We start from the raw sequence: 19,944 nt of genomic DNA on the forward strand, positions 1-19,944 counted from the left end.
AACAATATTTTAAGCCTATCTTAAAAAAAAAAAAATCCATGGGACTGCATGAGAAAATGAACAATGGAAAGAAGATAATTCTGGAGTCTGACATATGCCAGTTGTCATTAGCTACAGAAGAGCCTGGGGAACTCAGCCCCTCTTCTTTGAGTATTAATAACATTCAAAGGGCTGGCAAAAGGAATAAAATTAGAAAACTTCAGGGGCTTCCAGTCAAGATGGTGGGGTAAGTAAATGCAGTACTTGTATCCTCCCACCACCACATCAAAATTACAAATAAACTATAGAACAACTATCATTCAGACCCGTCTGAAATCCAGCTGAACCGAAGTCCTAAAACTAAGGATATATAGAAGCAGCCACATCCAGACTGGTAGGAGGGATGGAGATGCGGAATAGGCCGGTCCCACACTCACATGTGGTGGATAAAAATCAAGAGGGATATCTCAGCTGCAGAGGTTCATCCTAAGAAATGAGGGGGTCCCAGGCCCAAACTAGGCCCCTGAACCCAGGGTTCCAGTGCCAGGAAGAGAAGTCCCCCCAACTTCTGGCTGTAAAAACCAGCTGGGATTGTGATTGTGTGAGACAGACAAGAAGGAGGGCTCTTAATGGCCTTCCTCTTAATGGGCCGGCACATGGACTCACTCAGACTCACGCTCTCTGAGCTACATTGCTGGGGCAGCAGCTCAAAGGGCACCAGGAACTGTCTGGCATCAAGGCGATATCTGGGATGGTGTTTTTTCTCTCAGACAGAAGTGCTGGCAGAGGCCACTGTTCCTTTTCTGAGTCCTTCTCACACAAAACCAGTAGCCAGGCGCCATACCTGAGTCTCCATCAACCTGGCTAACACTGTTCGCCCTGTCTTGGTGATTCCATGAGACCCCACCCCATCCAACTTGCAGGTCCACCAAGCTGTTTCCAGTGGCTTTTCCGTACCAATGGCCTGTCTTGGCTCAGGCTAAAGACTTTTCCTAAAATCTCTCAAACAAGACAAGTGGCATCTGCCCTTGGCCTTGGCATGCCCCATATGTCTGACTAAGTGTCCCAGGCCTGAAATGCCCAGTTTGGGTGACTATGGAGGTTGTGCCACTGGACTCTACAGGAAACCTACTACATTTTAGGCCACTCAACCAAGACTGAGAGATGTAGCAACTCTAATAAAAAAACACCAGGATGCTGCCAAAATGAGGAGACAAAGAAACATGTCACAAATGAAAGAACAGAACAAAACTCCAAAAAAGAACTAAACAAAATGGACACAAGCAATCCACTAGATGCAGCATTCAAAGCACTGGTTATAAGGATGAGCAATGAACTCAGTAATAAAAAAGGACAAAGAAACTATAAAAAAGAACCAGTCAGAAATGAAGGATATATGAACTGAAATGAAGAATACTTTAAAGGGAATCAATAGTAGAGTTGATGAATCTGAGAATCAAAACAGCTACCTATATATATAAAGGGCTAAGTGACCAACTATACGTATGTCTGACCATCCAGTACATATGACACACACTGGCAATTTAAAAATAAATGTTGACTCACACATGTGCAATACATGTAAAGCTCTCACTGGCACCAATCGCACATGTGTGTTTCGATCTGTCACTGTCGATCGTGAATTTGGTTGACACTTCTATTATAGAGAAAGGGTGAATAGCAATATTAAAATATTTCTTCTAATTAATTTCCTTTCAATGTGCATGAATCTGTGTACCAGGCCACTAGGTTGGAATATAAGGAAGCAAAAAAAACACCTCATCAGGACAGCAAAAAGAATCCAAAAAATAAGGATAGTGTATGGAGCCTCTGGGACAACTCTTCAAGCATAACCAATGTTCACATTATGGGGTGCCAGAAGGAAAAGAGTAAGAAATCAAAAACTTAATTGAAAAAAATGACAGAAAAACTTCCTTAACATGGTGAAGGAAATAAGACATAAAAGTCCAGAAAACACAGTCTCAAACAAGATGAACCCAAAAAGGCCCACATCAAGACACATCATAATTAAAATGCAAAAGGTTCAAAACAAAGAAAGCATCTTAAAGGCAGCAAGAGAAAAGCATTTAGTTCCCAACAAGGTAGTTCCCATAAGGCTGTCAGCTGATTTCTCAACAGAAACTATGCAGGCCAGAAAGGAGTGGCAAGAAATATTCAAAGTGATGAAAAGCAAAGATCTACAACCAAGATTACTCTACCCAGCAAAGCTATCATTTAGAGTCCAAGGACATATAAAGAGCTTCTCAGACAAGAAAACTTTAAAGGAGTTTACCACCACCAAACTAACATAACATGAAATGGGTCTTCTTTAACAAGAAGTCTTCTTTAAGAAGAAAAGAAGAAAAAAAAATATTAAAAATATGAATAAAATGGCAATGTATACATATCTATTAACAATTACTGTATTTTCCGGTGTATAAGACGACTTTTTAACGCAGGAAAATCTTCTCAAAAGTCGGGGGTCATCTTATACGCCGGGTGTCATCTTATAGGGCGGGTATATACCAAACTCTATATTTTAACTGGAAAAGATGGGGGTCATCTTATACGCCCAGTTGTCTTATACGCCCAGTCGTCTTATACACCGGAAAATACGGTAACTCTTAAAAAAAATAAATAAACCATCAGAACAGATATAGACTCATAGATACAAAGAACATTTTGATGGATGCCAGATTTGGGGGGAGGGAGGCGCGTTGTAGAGAAGGGTGAAAAAGGTGAAGGGATTAAGAAGTACAAATTAAGAAGTATCCTGGTAGTTACAGGATAGTCACAGAGATGTAAAGTGCAGCATAAGGAATATAGTCAATAATATTCTAATAGTTATGTCAGATGGGTAAGATATTTATCGGGGTGATCACTTAGTAAGTTATATAATGTCTAATCACTGGGGTGGTATACCACAAAACTAATAATAATGAATGTCACCTTTAATTGAAAAATTAAAAAATTTTTTTTAAAAAGGAAAATTTCAAGGGTTTATCACAATGCTTAGCACTCCATAGGTACTTAATAACTTTCATTACTTTCTCCTTAGATAAGTAAAAAAAGCTCTAACTCTTTCAAGACTGTTTCAAGCTTCAAAATAATTTTGTCAAAATTTCCCTAACCGTTTACTGTACAATGTTGTGTTATACTGTATCCTAGAGTCACTAAAAAAAGAAAAAAAGCATGATTTCTCAAATCTCTGGGTACAAATTCAGGTTTAATGCCCACAAAGAAAGGAACTAGAATAGCTTCCATTATCAAAAAAATCCTTTCACCACCTCTTCAAAAGCTTTTGATGGGATAAGAAAATGTAATGTGGAGCAAATACCCCCTTAAAATGCCTTGATTTTTCTTCTCTTGTAAAGCCATTGAGAATTTCAAACTGTGTATCTTAAAATTTACCTGTCCAAAGCACATATGGAAAAGGCATCCTAAAACAAGGCAAATTCTGAGGTGATTCTTCTATCCTTAAAGCCTAACATTTATAACAAGACTGTCTTCAGTTCTTATTCCACTCCTAGCTATCTAAATGTGCATGTGTACCAAATCACAATCACTGAAATTAATCATTGTGCTTCCTTATAATTAAGAGTCTGGATGCTACACTGAAGTCTAAGAAATTACTATAATTTGGAGGCATGAAATTTCAAGATCTTCTTTAAGTCATATATTAATCCTATCTGGCCGATGCTTTAGAGTACAAAAATATAATTTATTCTAGTGATTTTTAATATCAGAGAAATTTATAAAATTGTCAGGCTACAGAACAACAATTCTTAATTTTACATTAAATAAGTGACTTTTTTAAAGCTATCAATGGCATTTAAATAAAGCACTCATTAAAACAGTTGTCTTTGTTTTATAAAACTAAGATACTTAAGAGACTTTTCCTACTCCTCTGACAATTTCCTATGGCTGATTAGCCTTAAATTTACAAGCAAATATGGTTTCATGGTAAAAAAAGGATTCAAGATACAAACACAAAGAACTTTTGTTTAATAACTTAAGCTAAAACATGACAACATCCTATACTTCATCTTATCACCATATCTTAATGCCATTACTATGATCATCTATTGCCTATCTTCCATTTGCTATAATGCAAAGAAACACATCTAAAATGAATAGTATAGCCCGGCCAGTGTGGCTTAGTGGTTGAGCACTGACCTATATACCAGGAGGTCCCAGTTCAATTCCCTGTCAGGGCACATCCCCAGGTTTCAAGCTCAATCCCAGTGGGGGGCATGTAGGAGGCAGCCGATCAGTGATTCTTTCTCATCATTAATGTTTCTATCTCTCTCTCCCTCTCCCTTCCTCTCTAAAATAAACAAAAAAAAAATATTTTAAAAATATATAAGTAATATTAAATGAATACTATACACAATTCTGATTGTGTGAAACCTAACAACAGGTACAAATCAGAATGAGCACATTTTAAATTCATCTATCTATCTATACTCAGGCTTCATTAACAAATTCATAGTACAGATGGGTCCCTGACTCACAATGGTTCAATTTATGATTTTTTTTTTACTTTTACGAAAGTGATAAGCATTTAGTTGAAATGGGGCCGCTAGGCTAAGTTATGATGTTCGGTAGGTGAGGTGTACTAAATACATTTTGGACTTAATGATATTTTCAACTTCTGATGGGTTTATCAGGATGTAACTCCATCAGAAGTGAAGGAGTACTTGTAATATCCAACAAAGCTAGCATGAAACTACCAGCTAATGTTACAATGCTGACATAGCCAAATATCAAATGAGATGAAGGTGAACAAGAAGGCAGAATAGTTTCCAAGAGCCTTGTGTCACCATTTCACAGTGAAACATAATGAATTTATTTGCAGAGTTTGAGGTAAGCCCTGACATTAAATATAAGCAAATACTAACAATTTTTAAGAAGCATTTAGAGGAAAACAAATAACGAGATAATTTCTAATACTATTACCTAGAATGAAACACAGTATTTTAAATAATGTTTATTCAAAGGCTAATCATAAACATAAAAGTTATATAGGTATTTTATATTTAGAACAAAGTTCAGGTAAACTTCTATAAAGCAAAACTATTTTCCATTAAAAGGGTTACTCATATTCTTGCTCTTTTTTTAAATTTTAAATATGCACAAGTAAAATCATCCTCATAAAAAGTGTGTGTGTGTGTGTGTGTGTGTGTGTGTACACATGCAGAGAAAAAGGACTATAATATATAAAACAAATGTTAAATTTAAAAAATCTATAATCAGGCTATACAGTAACTTCTTTTTATTTTGCTGATTTTACTCCTCTATATTTTCTGGAGTTTTCATAATTAACCTATAACATTTCTATTCTTATAAAGACATCATTTAAAAATTATTATGCTTTCCTCCAGGATTCATTCTACCTTTAGTGTGAGGGTAGTCAAAAATTTGAATAAAAATCATTTGTATCTAGGTCATCATTCAATAGAGCACTTTCTGCAATGATATAAATATTCTATAATCTGCCCAATATAGTAGGCCCTAGACACATGTGGCAATTGAGCACTAGAAATATGGTGGGTGCAAATCAACAACTGAATTTTTATATTATTTAATTTTCATTTTTATTTAAATTTAAAGACAGGTGGCTATGGAGAGTGTATAGCTAGCTAATTTTTAAAGCTTAAAAAAAAAACTGAATATTCAACCCACATACTAAATACAAGGAAAGCAAAATTTCTTATGTTTATAAATGAAAAGCCTATAAAAATAACAGAATATCCTACACTGGGAATGAGCAATGCCCTCCACAAAAAATCACTCTTACAGTCTATAGTTCTTTACAGCTAGTAGCGGACATATTTATAATCCTTACTCCTTACCACCTACGGAAAAACGTTGAAAATTAAAATAAACAGTTAATCCTATCTAATAAAGAGGGGATATGCTAATTGATCCTCACGCCGTCGCAAAGATGGTGGCGCCCACAGCCAATAAGGGAATATGCTGCCGAAACAGGTTTGGCTCAGTGGATAGAGCGTCAGCCTGCAGACTGAAAGGTCCCAGGTTCGATTCCGGTCAAGGGCATGTACCTTGGTTGCGGGCACGTCCCCAGTGGGGGGTGTGCAGGAGGCAGCTGATCGATGTTTCTCTCTCATCGATGTTTCTAGCTCTCTATCCCTCTCCCTTCCTCTCTGTAAAAAAAATCAATAAAATATATTTTAAAAAATAAAATAAAATAAAAAAATAAAAAAAGAAGGGAATATGCTAATCGACCGCCCTGCCCTGCCCTCAAAGATGGTGGTGCCCACAGCCACAAGATGGCGGCGCCCAGTCCACTCAGCCCCGCCGGGGCGGCAGGCGGGCCCAGCCGCTCCACGCGCCTGCCTCTGGAGTCCCCCAGTCCCCTCAGCCCCCCAGGGCTGGCCCGAGGCGCAGGCAAGCCTTGGATGGCGGCTGCCCAGCCGATGCCCAAGGTGCAGGCAAGTCTCAGATGGCAGCTGCCCATTTTCCACAATGTTCAATATAATTTGTGTTTAATATCTGCTTTATTTTTATTATTTTAAAACTGTGTTATCTCAGAACAGTAATATCATCATTACCCTCTATTTCTAAACCTTGATAAAGTTTAGAGCTCATGAGCACAGATATGTAACCAATTTATTTTTAATGTTAAGCATCAAAGTCTTTTATGATGAACTGGTCAGTACCTAACTAAAATATGACACTTGCTAATATCTTGGAATTGTTAAACATAGGAAACTCTTAAACAAGTGATCCTTCCCCCCACCCCCCAATTTAGAAGATTGGCTGAAGTAGCTTGGTGACATACAAATTAATAAATTAATATAGATTTACATACCCCAATGGTGTGCTTTCCCCTCCTTTTTTTATGCCTACCACAAATGCCTGAGACAGAATCTCAACACAGTCCTAGTTTGATGGCTCCCCTTTTGGAAGTCCCTCCCCTTTACCAGGCTCCTAGGTACTTCCTACCTCCCCCACCTATAAGCTTTCTCAGGGGAGGGGCCATATCCCAACCCATGGTCACAAAACAGGGGTTTAATATATTACTTCTTGCATTAACAAAGCAATGTCACTTTATTATTGTAGGTTCTCAAATAACCCTCTCTTCTTTGTCCTAAACTTCCCATTTCTTAAGAGTTGCAAGTCAGGATGCTAACAATTAATGTTATTATTTAAAACTAGAGGCCCAGTGCATGAAATTCATGCACTGGGGCGGGGGAGGGGGGTGCGGGTCTCTCAGCCTGGCATGCGCCCTCTCGCAATTCGGGACCCCTCGGGAGATGTCTGATACCCGGTTTAGGCCCAATCCTCGCAATCCGGGATGCCGCATGCACCAGTGACCATACTTTTCATACAGGTGAAAGGCATCTTGCTGTTGTATGGGCAGCTACATTTTTTTTGCCCTGATTATAAAAAGTAGTACATAACATGATCCTTCTGAGGCAGTAGTACCATTTTCCCCATCTTATGGGTGGAAAACTGAAGCAGAGAGAAGTAATTGGCTTTGTCACACAGTTATAAGTGTCAGAATCAGGGCTGACCACAAAATGTGCAAGCCAGAGTCCATGCATGTCATCGCTGCATCATCCTGTTTTTTCAGTGTTCAAGAAGCCTTGCCAGGTTTTAATTTTTAAATCTAAGAGACTATTCCCAATATATAGGGTAGGGTCCCTAGGCCTGGTGGGCAATCAGGGCCGATCTGTGGGGCAACCAGCAGGGTGATGGGGGGAGGGGGGGAGCCTGAAGGTACCTGCCTTGGCTGGTGGCCTGGCTCAGCCTGCTCACCAGCCCCAACCAGGGGCAGCTCCTGCGTTGAGCGACTGCCCCTTGGTGGTCAGTGCATGTCATAGCAACCGGTTGTTCTGCTGGTCATTCAATTTGCATATTAGGGTTTATTATATAGGATCATTTCCATTAAAGTATAAATCACTAATGTTTTAAATGAACTAATGCTTTTAAATAAACCAAAACTTTTATGTTTGACTATAATAAAACACAAGTATGCAGTTCTGCCCATACTTCCTAAAACCCAGCCACATAAATACAAGATGGTTTAGCAGCTGACTACTTATAGAGAATAAGGGATTTAAGCATGTTTAATCTTTTGCACTCGGATGTCAAGTGTGACTCGACACAGTTAGCATCGGTAGCAGGAATCGAGAAAAAGCAAGCGAATGAAAAGGGTTAAAACATACTATCCTGACCTGTTCCCCCAAAACCCTAAAAATATCTGCATCATTAAAGTTGATATCCTTTCCAGAAATATGTCTCATAAATTAAAATTCTTCGCCTTTCTAGACATTCAGCAATGCCTTTGCCTGACTGCTTTTAAAACATCTTAAAAAGTATCCCTAGTCTAAACAATTTTTTGAAATTTCAACACACCACATTTTTTATGAGTTACATGCTTTAAATGATATAATCTCAAGCATTGCCGATTCTTAATGACATATCTATACCTAAACCTATATATCAAAATTGTCTTTATAATTTCACTAGAGGCCCGTTGCACGAAGATTCATGCAATAGGCCTTCCTTCCCCTGGCTGCCGGCACCAGTTTTCCTCCAGCACCCAGGACCCAGGGATCCAGGGACCCAGGGACCCAGGGACCCAGGGACCCAGGGACCCAGGGACCCAGGGACCCTGGGACACAGGCCTTCGCTCCAGCCGCAGTGGAGAAGCCAACTCTCTTCAATCTTCAGTCTTCACTCGGGCTGGAGCCTTCAGTCTTCACTCTGTGTCTGTGCATGCAAATTAACCTGCCATCTTTGTTGGGTTAATTTGCATACTAACTCTGGATTGGCTGGTGGGCATTGCAGAGGTATAGTCAATTTGCATCTTTCTTTTTTATTAGTGTAGATTTGCTATTTTTGGCAAATTAAAATCGACACATTGCCGAAACCGGTTTGGCTCAATGGATAGAGCGTCGGTCTGCGGACTGAGGGGTCCCAGGTTCGATTCCGGTCAAGGGCATGTACATTGGCTGCGGGCACGTCCCTGGTGGGGGGTGTGCAGGAGGCAGCTGGTCGATGTCTCTCTCTCATTGATGTTTCTGGCTCTCTATCCCTCTCCCTTCCTCTCTGTAAAAAATCAATAAAAATAAAAAAAATCGACACATCACCAATTCTAAAGGGTATACTATGGTGAAAAGTCTTTCTCCCACTCCTGACCCAAGCCACCCAGTTCCCTTTCCCAATAGCAATAAATGTCAAAAAAAAAAAAAAATTCTACTATATTCAAGATTATTTTGTGCAGGTGCAAGCACATATATTTTCCCCGCTTGGTTATTAATATTTACATATTTTATATAAGCACTGTTCTGTAACTTGCTTCAGACTTTAGGTGTCCCTATCATCCTATCTCCTCTCCTTCTCTGTTAATAGAACTGCTAAATTTAATTAGGCATATGTTCAGATACAATGAGTACTGGGATTCCCCAGCCATCCTTGCAGGTGTGGCGTAGTGCGTAAGTTCTGGTCAACTGGGTATAAGGAAAGCCCATGCTCTGCTTCAACCTCTCCTCTCCCTAGCTGGAATCACCTAGATGACTGAAGCCACAAAAGCTGATAGGGAAGTCCAAATTCCTGGAACAGTATGGAACAGCAGTATTCCAGAGAAGCCAGAAACTGACTGCCTTTGAGAATTCTTGTAAAAGATAAAGTCCTCCAAAAAAAAAGAGCCTAATGAAATAATCATTAACACAATACAAAAAGCATAAAAGGCAGGAAAAATAATCTAGCTGTTACCCATACCTAACATTTTAGAGAAGATATAAGAACTTATACATCTGTTACTCTACCCTATCTCCCTCACTCCAATTTTCAACTAATATATGTCATCTTTTATTTACATCACAACAAAATCATATAAAAATTTTTAAGCATCAGTCTCAATCCTGGATTTCTCAGTCTCTCTGGACCTACTACCCTGCATTCAGTGGATGCTAATGAGTAAGTAAGTACCATTCAAGAAACTAGCACAGAACCTTAAGTACCATTCTTTTCAAACAAACTATTGAAAATGTTTAGCTACTGAAAAATATTCTCACGGAACTACACTACTGAAATCATACTAGATAATTTAGTATTAGTAATTCAAGTGCTGACAGTTAATATTTGAGCTCTCAATATGTACCAGTCATTACCTTAAGCACTTTACACATGTTTATTCATTTAATCCTCACAATTACTCCATGAGATAAGGAGACCCTACTTCAGAGATAGGAAAACTGAGGCATAGAGAAAGTTAATCCTGTGCTCCAGGTCACACAGCTACTAACTAGCAGAGGCTGGATTCAAACAGTATGGCTCCAGAGCCTCTGAGCAGGAAGTTGTTCAATTAGGGTCATGCCTAGGGACCTAAAGTCATTTCCAAAAAGAGGAGCTCCATAAGTTGCTTTTCCTCTTACACTTCTACACACTAGCTCCTTCTACAACTCTACCTCCAAACCAAACAGAAAAGCAACACATAAGATCAGACTTCCTGCTCCCACCATCCCATATGAAGACAGCCTCAGTTCTTTACCATGTTTTCTCACCTTGCTTTATTGTAAATCACATAAAAAGCTACCATTATTCAAACAGACACACACATCCAAATCAAAGCAAATCAGCAACAAATACAAAAATAAACCAAGCAAAGCCACCTATGTCACAGAAAAACACAATTACTCCTATATATAAATAATAATATACCGGTTCAATGACAAGTGCTGGCGAGGATGCGGAGAAAAAGGAACCCTCCTGCACTGCTGGTGGGAATGCAGACTGGTGCAGCCACTGTGGGAACAGTATGGAGTTTCCTCAAAAAAACTAAAAATGGAACTCCCATTTAACCCAGTGATCCCACTTCTAGGACTAGATCCCAAGAAACTAGAAACACCAATTTGAAAGGACATATGCACCCCTATGTTCATAGCACAATTTATGGTACAATAGCTAATATTTGGAAACAGCCTAAGTGCCCATCAGCAGATGAGTGGATTAAAACTGTGGTACATCTACGAAAAGGAATACTATGCTGCTGTACAAAGGAACTCCTACCATTTGCAACAGCATGGATGGACCTGGAGAGCATTATGCTAAGCGAAATAAGTCAGTTGGAGAAAGATAAATATCACATGATCTCACTCATTTGTGGAATATAATGAACAACATAAACTGATAAATAAAAACAGATCCAGAGATAGAGAAAGCATCAATCAGACCATCAAACCTCAGAGGGAAGGCAGAGGAGTGTGAGGGTAAGGGGGAGAGATCAACCAAAGTACTTGTATGCATGCATATAAGCCTAACCAATGGACACAGACACCAGGGGGGTGAGGGCATGAGTGGGGAGTGGGGGGGCATAGGGAGATAAGGACACATATGCAATACCTTAATCAATAAAGAAAAAAAATATATATATATATACACACACCAGTTTAGACAAAATATGTTGTAAATCTGAAATATGTTAAATGGTTTCATGCTACTTCTTTTTCTTTGTACTTTCTTAATTTGTATCTCCTAGTTTACCTACTGTTGTCATTTTCTCTCTTTAGTATATTTGCCCAAAAAAGGCCAAATACAACTGCAACAAAAGCAAATTAAGTTATACTGTCTCAACAGTTTGGCTAGTTTACTACTAACTCTACAAACTTTATTGTTGATGCATGTAGCCAAACGAACTAATGAATTCTACACTAGCACACATGCACATATACACACCCACGGCCAATAATGAATTTTTAAAAAGCTGTTGGGTAAAAACAGCTAAGTTATTTTCCAAATAATGTTTTTCTATATCATACTAAATGTAACATTGTGCAGATGGGGTATAATCAAGTACATTATTTATAAAGCCTCATTCAAATTAGGCACATGAATTAAGTCTTGAATAATCTCTACAATAATGTGTATTTAAAATCTGGAGGTAAGGAGAGTACGAGGTAGAATTTCAGCAGTGACTTCTATGAAATATATAGCCCAGAGTAACCCTGCCATTTCCCATGTAAAGCAATAAGCATTATATCCTTTTTTTTTTTTTTTTTTTTACCTCATTTGCTTTCTACTCCACAGGGTATATTACTTATCCAGAAGTAGACAGACACAATCTTACAAGCAATCATTCTCCCTGTCATTTCAGCTGTACACATTTAATTCAAAATTCCAAAAATATACAAACAGAAAGAAAGCCATTTACAACAAAATTACGTAGACCAAATCTCCATGAAGTTGTAAAAGACTATCTATTATACTTGCTATAATATATGCAGTACAAATTAACATCTTTGGTAGCAAAATATGCATTCATTTGCCTTATACATAGTATTTCTAAAATAATAAATGCACAAAAAAGGGAAGGAACAAGCACCTCATTGGGGGAGAGGAAGAAGACAAATTTATGAGCATGAACTCCACTGAAAATAATCTACTTTGAATTCTTCAACTTCTAATATGTAGAAGGCACTAAGATTTATTAAATGAACAATCCTAAATCTAGAGAAACTGTAACATAATAAAGACTTCTCCCCAAAGATAGTACTTAAAAAAAAATTTTTAAGCAGTTGGACTATAGCCTTCCAGACTTTTACTATGTACATATACAAATAGTACAAATCTTTGTATGCAGTTTTATAGATGATCTTTCATTTATTAACTGCTTACCATGTCAAAACATATAGATCTATAGTAAACTAACAACTGTATAACATTTTACTGAACAGTTAAGCCATAATTTGTTTCTTCTAAAGAGCATCTGGTAGGTAACCAAGTTTTTTGTTTTTGTTTTTTTTTTTTAATATATTTTATTGATTTTTTACAGAGAGGAAGGGAGAGGGATAGAGAGCTAGAAACATCGATGAGAGAGAAACATCGATCAGCTGCCTCCTGCACACCCCCTACTGGGGATGTGCCCGCAATCAAGGTACATGCCCTTGACCGGAATCGAACCTGGGACCTTTCAGTCCGCAGGCCGACGCTCTATCCACTGAGCCAAACCGGTTTCGGCGGTAACCAAGTTTTTATTACTGTTACCCGATGAACATAACTTGGCCAATTTATATTTCTTCAAGGTAAGTTCCTCAGTCAATTGAAAGCATAATTTGAGCTTTCGATAATCCCACCAGCAAAGCTGAACCAATATAATCTTCCACCAGCAATGCTTATTTTCAGTTTGGTAACTTTTTTCCAAATATTTATCGGCTAAGTTTATTAACTTCTTTCATGAACCATCAACCTGATCACAGATATAAACAGGTGTGGGGTTTTTTTCCCTAAATGATTTGTCAGGTGCTATTTATATGTAAAGTACTTTATATACAGAATATCTCTTCCCAGTCTGCATTTGCCTATGAATTCTTAGACAGTTTTTGATGTAAAAGGTTTCTCAAAACCAACCATTTTCTTTACAATGTATATGTTAGGTTCAGAATTAGAAAATCCCCAATCCCTATCCTAATAAACTTTCACCAATATTTTCTTCTAGTGTAAAGAAAGAACTTAATCCCATTTTTCTTTCCTGCGCAATTTTTTTACTGGCCCAGCATGATTCAGGCTCTGTAATCCCCCCCCTCTCACTAACTAAAAAATAACATACATACATACATACACATACACACACACACAGCTGTTTCTTAGAGTTATACACTCAAGGCTTTCCAACAAATGCACTAAGAATGGGTAACAGGAATGGTAAGACAGAGCTAGCAGCCTCTGGGGCTGCCAGGCAAAGAACAGCCAGGGTGCCAGGGCAGCCTAACCTCTCAGCCAGAGCACTTGTGTATGTACCATCGCCAATCTTAAGTGCCTTCAACGGTATCTCCTGGTAATTAATATGAACTATCATTTTTACATGCATGCCATAAAATGAAAAAGGTTGAGAAGTGCTTCCATTTCAGGCAACCTGGACAGCCAGCTACTCTTCTAAAAAAACAAAAATGTCAGACAAAACACGGTGGCAGTGGGAATGACACACGTTCTCAGTGTGAAGTTAACCTAGCCAGAAGTTACAAGACTAGGCTTGAGGGTGGGGTGGATGATAACTTAGAAAGGCAAAGGTAGAGAGAGTACTTAAAACAACTTTATGCACTGAGGACATTTGAAAGCTTGTGTGAACCTGAGTGTTGCGTTTAGAAGCCTCCTCATTAGGGGGACAGACTACAGAGCCTGAGGCTACCCAACAAGGGGAGTCAACTAAGAGACACCCCCTGGAACACTAATACCTCAATAGACCACAGCTTCAATCTTAAGTGTAAGCTAAAATATAATAATAAAACAATTTTTTAAACTTTATTTTAAAACTGGTCTTGAAAGAACAAGGAAAATTACCCATTCCATAACGGCAACGATTGGAGAAAAAATATCCAGAAATTTGTAACCAAAACCCTAAATTCACTCAATCTGGGAAGAACATATAAACCTCAGGCAAGAATTTATATTCAAAAAGTCACTAAACATGGAAAGGGGGGAAAAGCAGATCAAAGAAGGTGATCAATACGTGAATATATTAAATACAATTTTAATCACAGCAAATATAAATGCAATAAATATGTTAGGTAAAAAAAAAAGATTGTGAACAGATTTTTTAAATTGATTTAGACATATTACATGTCTAAAATAGAATATTAAAAAGATTTAAAGAAAAAAGGAATAAAGAAATACAACCAAAAGAAAGTTGGCACTGTATCAGATACCATAAATTACAATAAAGATATAGAAATAAAGGGAACTGGTGCCTGAATGCAAATATTTAGCAACATAGCTCAGAATGACACCTTCATATGTAAGGAAACGTATAAAAACTGGGCAAACAACAGATGTTGTTATATCCTAACCCCCAAAAATGGTGGTGAGCCAATATGTTATTGATAAAGGAAGAAAGAAAAAAAAAAGGTGGGGGGATAACCATTAGACTCCTATAACCTATTCCAGATGGATTAAAGCCTTAAATGTAAAAGGCAAAATATCTAAACCTTTAATAAGGAAACATAGCAAAATGTCTTTGACATCAGGATGGGGTAGGATTTCTTTAAAAACAGATTTTTTACAATGCAAGTCATGAAAAAGGTTGACAGATAAATTCAACTACGTCAACATTGGACCACACAAATACAAAGGCAAGTCACAAACTGGGAAAATATATTGTAAGACAAAGCACTCATATTCAGAATATATAAATCTCCCAAGAATCAATAAGAAAAAACAATTAAGTAACTACTGATGAAAATTTGGTCTGCCACTGAGAACTATAAACTGCAAGAGTGAGCAACAAAGCAAAACACAATCAAATTATTTACTGATTAATAAAGATCAAGGAACATCGAGTTGCATTACCCACTCCTCAGATACTTCATAAGGGCTTATGTTTATTAAACCTCTAGAAGGCAACCCTGCTGTAGTCTACCATACATATACACTTTCCCAATATGGTTGGAAAAGTTTTTAACTCAGGAATTTAAAGAGTTAAAGTACCAAGCATATTCAAGGATCTCACATTATCAGTAACTCTAACAATCTGCTTCTCTAATTTGAAAAGGTTCATCTGAAAAAAACAGTTCTAAAAGCATATTTTACCAAAAATCTGAATTTAAAAAACTGCCTTAACACTAAATACTCATTTAAAATATTTTCATATACATTATGAAAACTGACCATCCAAAATATAACTTAGTTTAAGTCTCTAATAAGCTCATATTCAATTTCTATGTTAAGTCATCTAAATTACAAATTTGATGGTTACAGATACTCTGCAAAAAAAAAAAAAAAAATCAACCAACTAGTCTCAGGAAAAATCTTAAATCTAGCTTCTGCAAATAAGACAAAAATTTGAATTACTAGAATGACATACTTCTTAACACCTCAATCTTCCCAGTCTATAATAAATTTAAGATTTAAAATTCTTAAGTCTTTGGCCTTCTACTACTAGCCAAGATGTGATGAAATGGACCAAATTTACTCCTGAATTAAATAACTAAAAAAAGAGAAAATCTGTGAACCAAAGGTTTTCAGTCCTTGGATATCAGAGAATGCATGACAGTAATTCTTGAGAAAGGGAAAACAAAGGATGTGAGCCCTAAAATTATCCCAAGCTTACTGCTTCTGCAAATAAAATTATTACTGCTTGGGATAATTTTAAGTAATGTTAAAAGGAAAAAAAAACAAACACACAAAAAAAAACCTCAGCCGAAAGGAAAATTATACCACATAGTAATCTTAATGCAGATCACAGAAGACCACCAGAAATGGTAGTTGCATGGGTAATTATAAAATATTTTTCTTACTTTTCTTAAAATATATTTTTATTGATTTTCAGAGATGAAGGTAGAGGGAGAGGGAGAGAGAGACAGAAACATCAATGATGAGAGAGAATCATGGATCGGCTGCCTCCTGCATGCCCCACACTGGGGATCAAGCCCGCAACAGGGGCATGTGCCCTGACCGGGAATCAAACCCGGGACCCTTCAGTCCACAGGCCGACGTTCTATCCGTTGAGCCAAACCAGCTAGGGCTTTCTTACTTTTTTAATGTCTCCTTAAAACACAACTGACCCCAAAAAATCTGAGATAAACAAAGCAAAAACAAAAACTCCTGTAATAAACGAGTTTAGCAAGATCATAGGATACAAGTTCAATATAAAAAATATATGCTGTATTTCTATGCACTAACAATGAATTGAAAACAAAATTTTTAAAATATTTATAATAGCTCCAAAAATATGAAATATATCTAACAGTATGTGCAGCAGAATCCATATGCTGAAAACTACAAAACACTGATGAAAATTCAAAGACCTTGGCAGAGAGATACCATGTTCATGAATTGAAAGACTCAATAGCATTAAGATGAGAATGCTCTCCAATTAATTTATAGATTTAATAAAAATCCCAGGGCTTTTTGTAGATGAGCTGGTTAATAGAATTTATGTGTAAAGTTAAAGAAACTAGAATAAGCAAAATAACTTGGAAAAGAATAAAATTGGAGGGCTCACATAACCCAATTTTAAGCCCTTTTATGAAGCTACAGAAGTCAATTAAAACCACGAGGTATCACTACATCCCTGTTTGAATGACTAAAATTATTTTCCAGCTTTATTGAGATGTAACTGACATATAACACTGTGTAAGTTCAAGATGTGCAACATGATTTATATATATATGGTTACCACAATAAGGTTAGGTAGCACTCCATCACCTCGCATGGTTACCTTTTTTTGTTTGGTTTTGTTAATCCTCACAGGAGGATATTTTTTCCACTGATTTTTAGAGTGGAAGGGAGGCGGGGAGACAGAGAGAGAAACATCAATGTGAAGAGACACGTCGATTGGTTGCCTCTCACTCATGCCTGCAACTGAGGTATGCACCCTTGACCAGAATCAAACCCGGGACCCTTCAGTCCAAGGGCCAACACTCAACCACTGAGCCAAACCGACTAGGGCGCATAGTTACCATTTTTTTTAATCTGGTGAGAACACTTAAGATCATTCTCTAAACAACTTTTAACTATACAATACATTGTTAACTATAATCACATTAGATTTCCCAGAGTTTAAACATCTTATAACTAGAAATGTGTACCTTCTGACCAACCTCTCCACTGGCAAATACCAACCTACTTCCTCCTTTTATGAGTTGGGCTTTAGATTACACATATACTAAGATCATACAGTATTTGTCTTTCTGTGACTGGTTTAATTAACTTAGCATAATGCCCTCGAGGTTCATAAAATTTTTTAAATGTGACAATACCAAGTGTTAATAAAGATGTAGAACAACTGAAATTTTCATACATTGCTGGTGAGAACGCAAAATGGTACAGTTGCTCTGGAACACAATTTGGCAATTATGCGTGAAGCTAAATGTACATTTACCACATGAGCCAGTAATCCCAGTTTTAAGAATTTACCCTAGAGAAGTAAAACTAATGTTCATACCAAAACCTGTACACAATGTTTATAGCAGCTTTGTTCATAATGAAAACTAGAAGCAATCCAAATATCCTTCAACAGGTAAATGAATAAACTGTAGTACACAACGAAATTCCATTTAGTAACATTAAAGGAATGAACTATTGATATATAGCATGGATGAATCTCAAAGGTATATGCTGAGTACAAGAAGTCAGTCTCAAAAGACCACATAGTGTATAAATTTGTCAAAAGTCAAACACCTAAAAGAGGTAAAATTATATGTAAATTATACCTAGACAAAGTTTAATTTAAAAAAGAGACTGCAATGATTAAAGTAAAAAAAACAGTAACAGTGCATTGTAGGGTTTATAACACATGTAGAAGTAAAATGTATAACAATAACACAAAAGATCAGGATGAGAGAAATGGAAGTATAGTCTATACCAGTGGTTGGCAAACTGCGGCTCGGCTCTTTGGCCCCTTGAGGGTTCTAACGCCACTTCAAAATAGACTCGCCCAGGTCGAAAACCGACTTCTGTGCATGGGCCACGAAGTTTCAATCGCACTGTACGTGCGCGCGCGCCCGCACGTGGTATTTTGTGGAAGAGCCACTCTCAAGGGGCCAAAGAGCCGCATGTGGCTTGCGAGCCGCAGTTTGCCGACCACTGGTCTATGCTATAAGGTCCATACTATGCATGTCATGGTATACTGTAATTTGAAGGTAGACTGTGATTAAGTTAAAGTTAAACTAGAACTGGTAAGTGTAATATTCAAGTCAATGTACAAGGGCAACTATATTCCTATATACCAGCAATAAATAATTGGAATTAATACCAGTAGGGGGCATGCAGGGGGCAGCCGATCCATGATTCTCTTTCATCATTGATGTGTGTGTGTGTGTGTGTGTCTGTGTGTGTGTGTGTGTGTGTGTGTCTCCCCTTCTCCCTCTCCCCCCCACCTTCCTCTCTGAAATCAGTAAAAATATCTTTAAAATACATGTGGTAGACTAAACAAAAGATGACATTAAATGACAAAGGATGTGATTAAATTAGGGATCTTGAAAGGACTTGCTTGACATGGATTATCTGGGTGGGCTCTAAATGCCATAAACATGTACCCTTCTATAAGAGGCAGGAGTGAGGGTTTTCAGAGAGACACACAGAGGAGACAGAGAGTCCCAGCCACCAGAAACTAGAAAGAAGGAACAGATGATCTACTACAGCCTCCAGAGAGGGAATATTGATAGCCTTGCCCTGCCCTGCCCTGCCCTGTCAACCGTGTTTTCCGGCTCTGGCCTCCAGAACTGTGAGAGAATAAATTCCTGTTGTTTTAAACCACCCATTTGTGGTAATCTGTCACAGCAGCCACAGAAACTAATGCTCCTTTGATGCACCCACCTGAGCTGTCACTTTGTGGGCCAAAAACTAACGCCTAGACAACTTCAAGAATTCCCATAGAAGAGGAATGCCTGTCATTGCTCTGTTGGTATGATGTTTCCTGGCGACATCATTCTATGTCAATCTGACATCAAGTGTGACCTAATCACGTCCTACTTGTCTAAATGACTTTTGAGCCTGCACTTACTAATGATATTCACAGTGCCAAAGTATCCAAATCCAAATGCCTTACCCTTCCTTAATGCCATCAGAGCTAAGTGCAGTGAATAGAATTGTGGGCTCTGAAACCTGGCTGGACAAGTTTTTAATTTTAGTTTTGTATTATGTGGCCTTGAGCAAGCCACTTAATCTAATCTCTATGCTCTGTAAAATAGGAATATTGTATAGCAATTACCTCATAGGATTACTATAAGGATTAAATGAGTTACTACAATTTAAGATTTCAAGCAAAATGAGAATTTTGGAAAACATACCCAATGCCACAAATTATTATGAGTAATTATTAATAACGAGGCCCAGTGCACGAAATTTGTGCGGGGGGTGGGGGAGGAAGGTGTCTCTCAGCCCAGCCTGCACCCTCTCCAATCTGTGACACCTTGAGGGATGTCCAACTGCCCGTTTAGGCCCGATCCGATTGGGCCTAAACGGGCAGTCGGACATCCCTCTCACAATCCAGGACTG

The 19,944-nt window shown here is 37.8% G+C and overlaps 1 protein-coding gene across 3 annotated transcripts in view; it reads right to left on the reverse strand.

Annotated features, from left to right (window-relative positions):
• The window catches only part of KDM6A (lysine demethylase 6A), a 156,919-nt gene that overhangs the window by 103,161 nt on the left and 33,814 nt on the right, over positions 1 to 19,944 (reverse strand). The gene's annotated exons all lie outside the window — the stretch shown is intronic.

Source organism: Eptesicus fuscus, chromosome 1, assembly GCF_027574615.1.
Source record: "Eptesicus fuscus isolate TK198812 chromosome 1, DD_ASM_mEF_20220401, whole genome shotgun sequence".
NCBI lineage: Eukaryota > Metazoa > Chordata > Mammalia > Chiroptera > Vespertilionidae > Eptesicus > Eptesicus fuscus.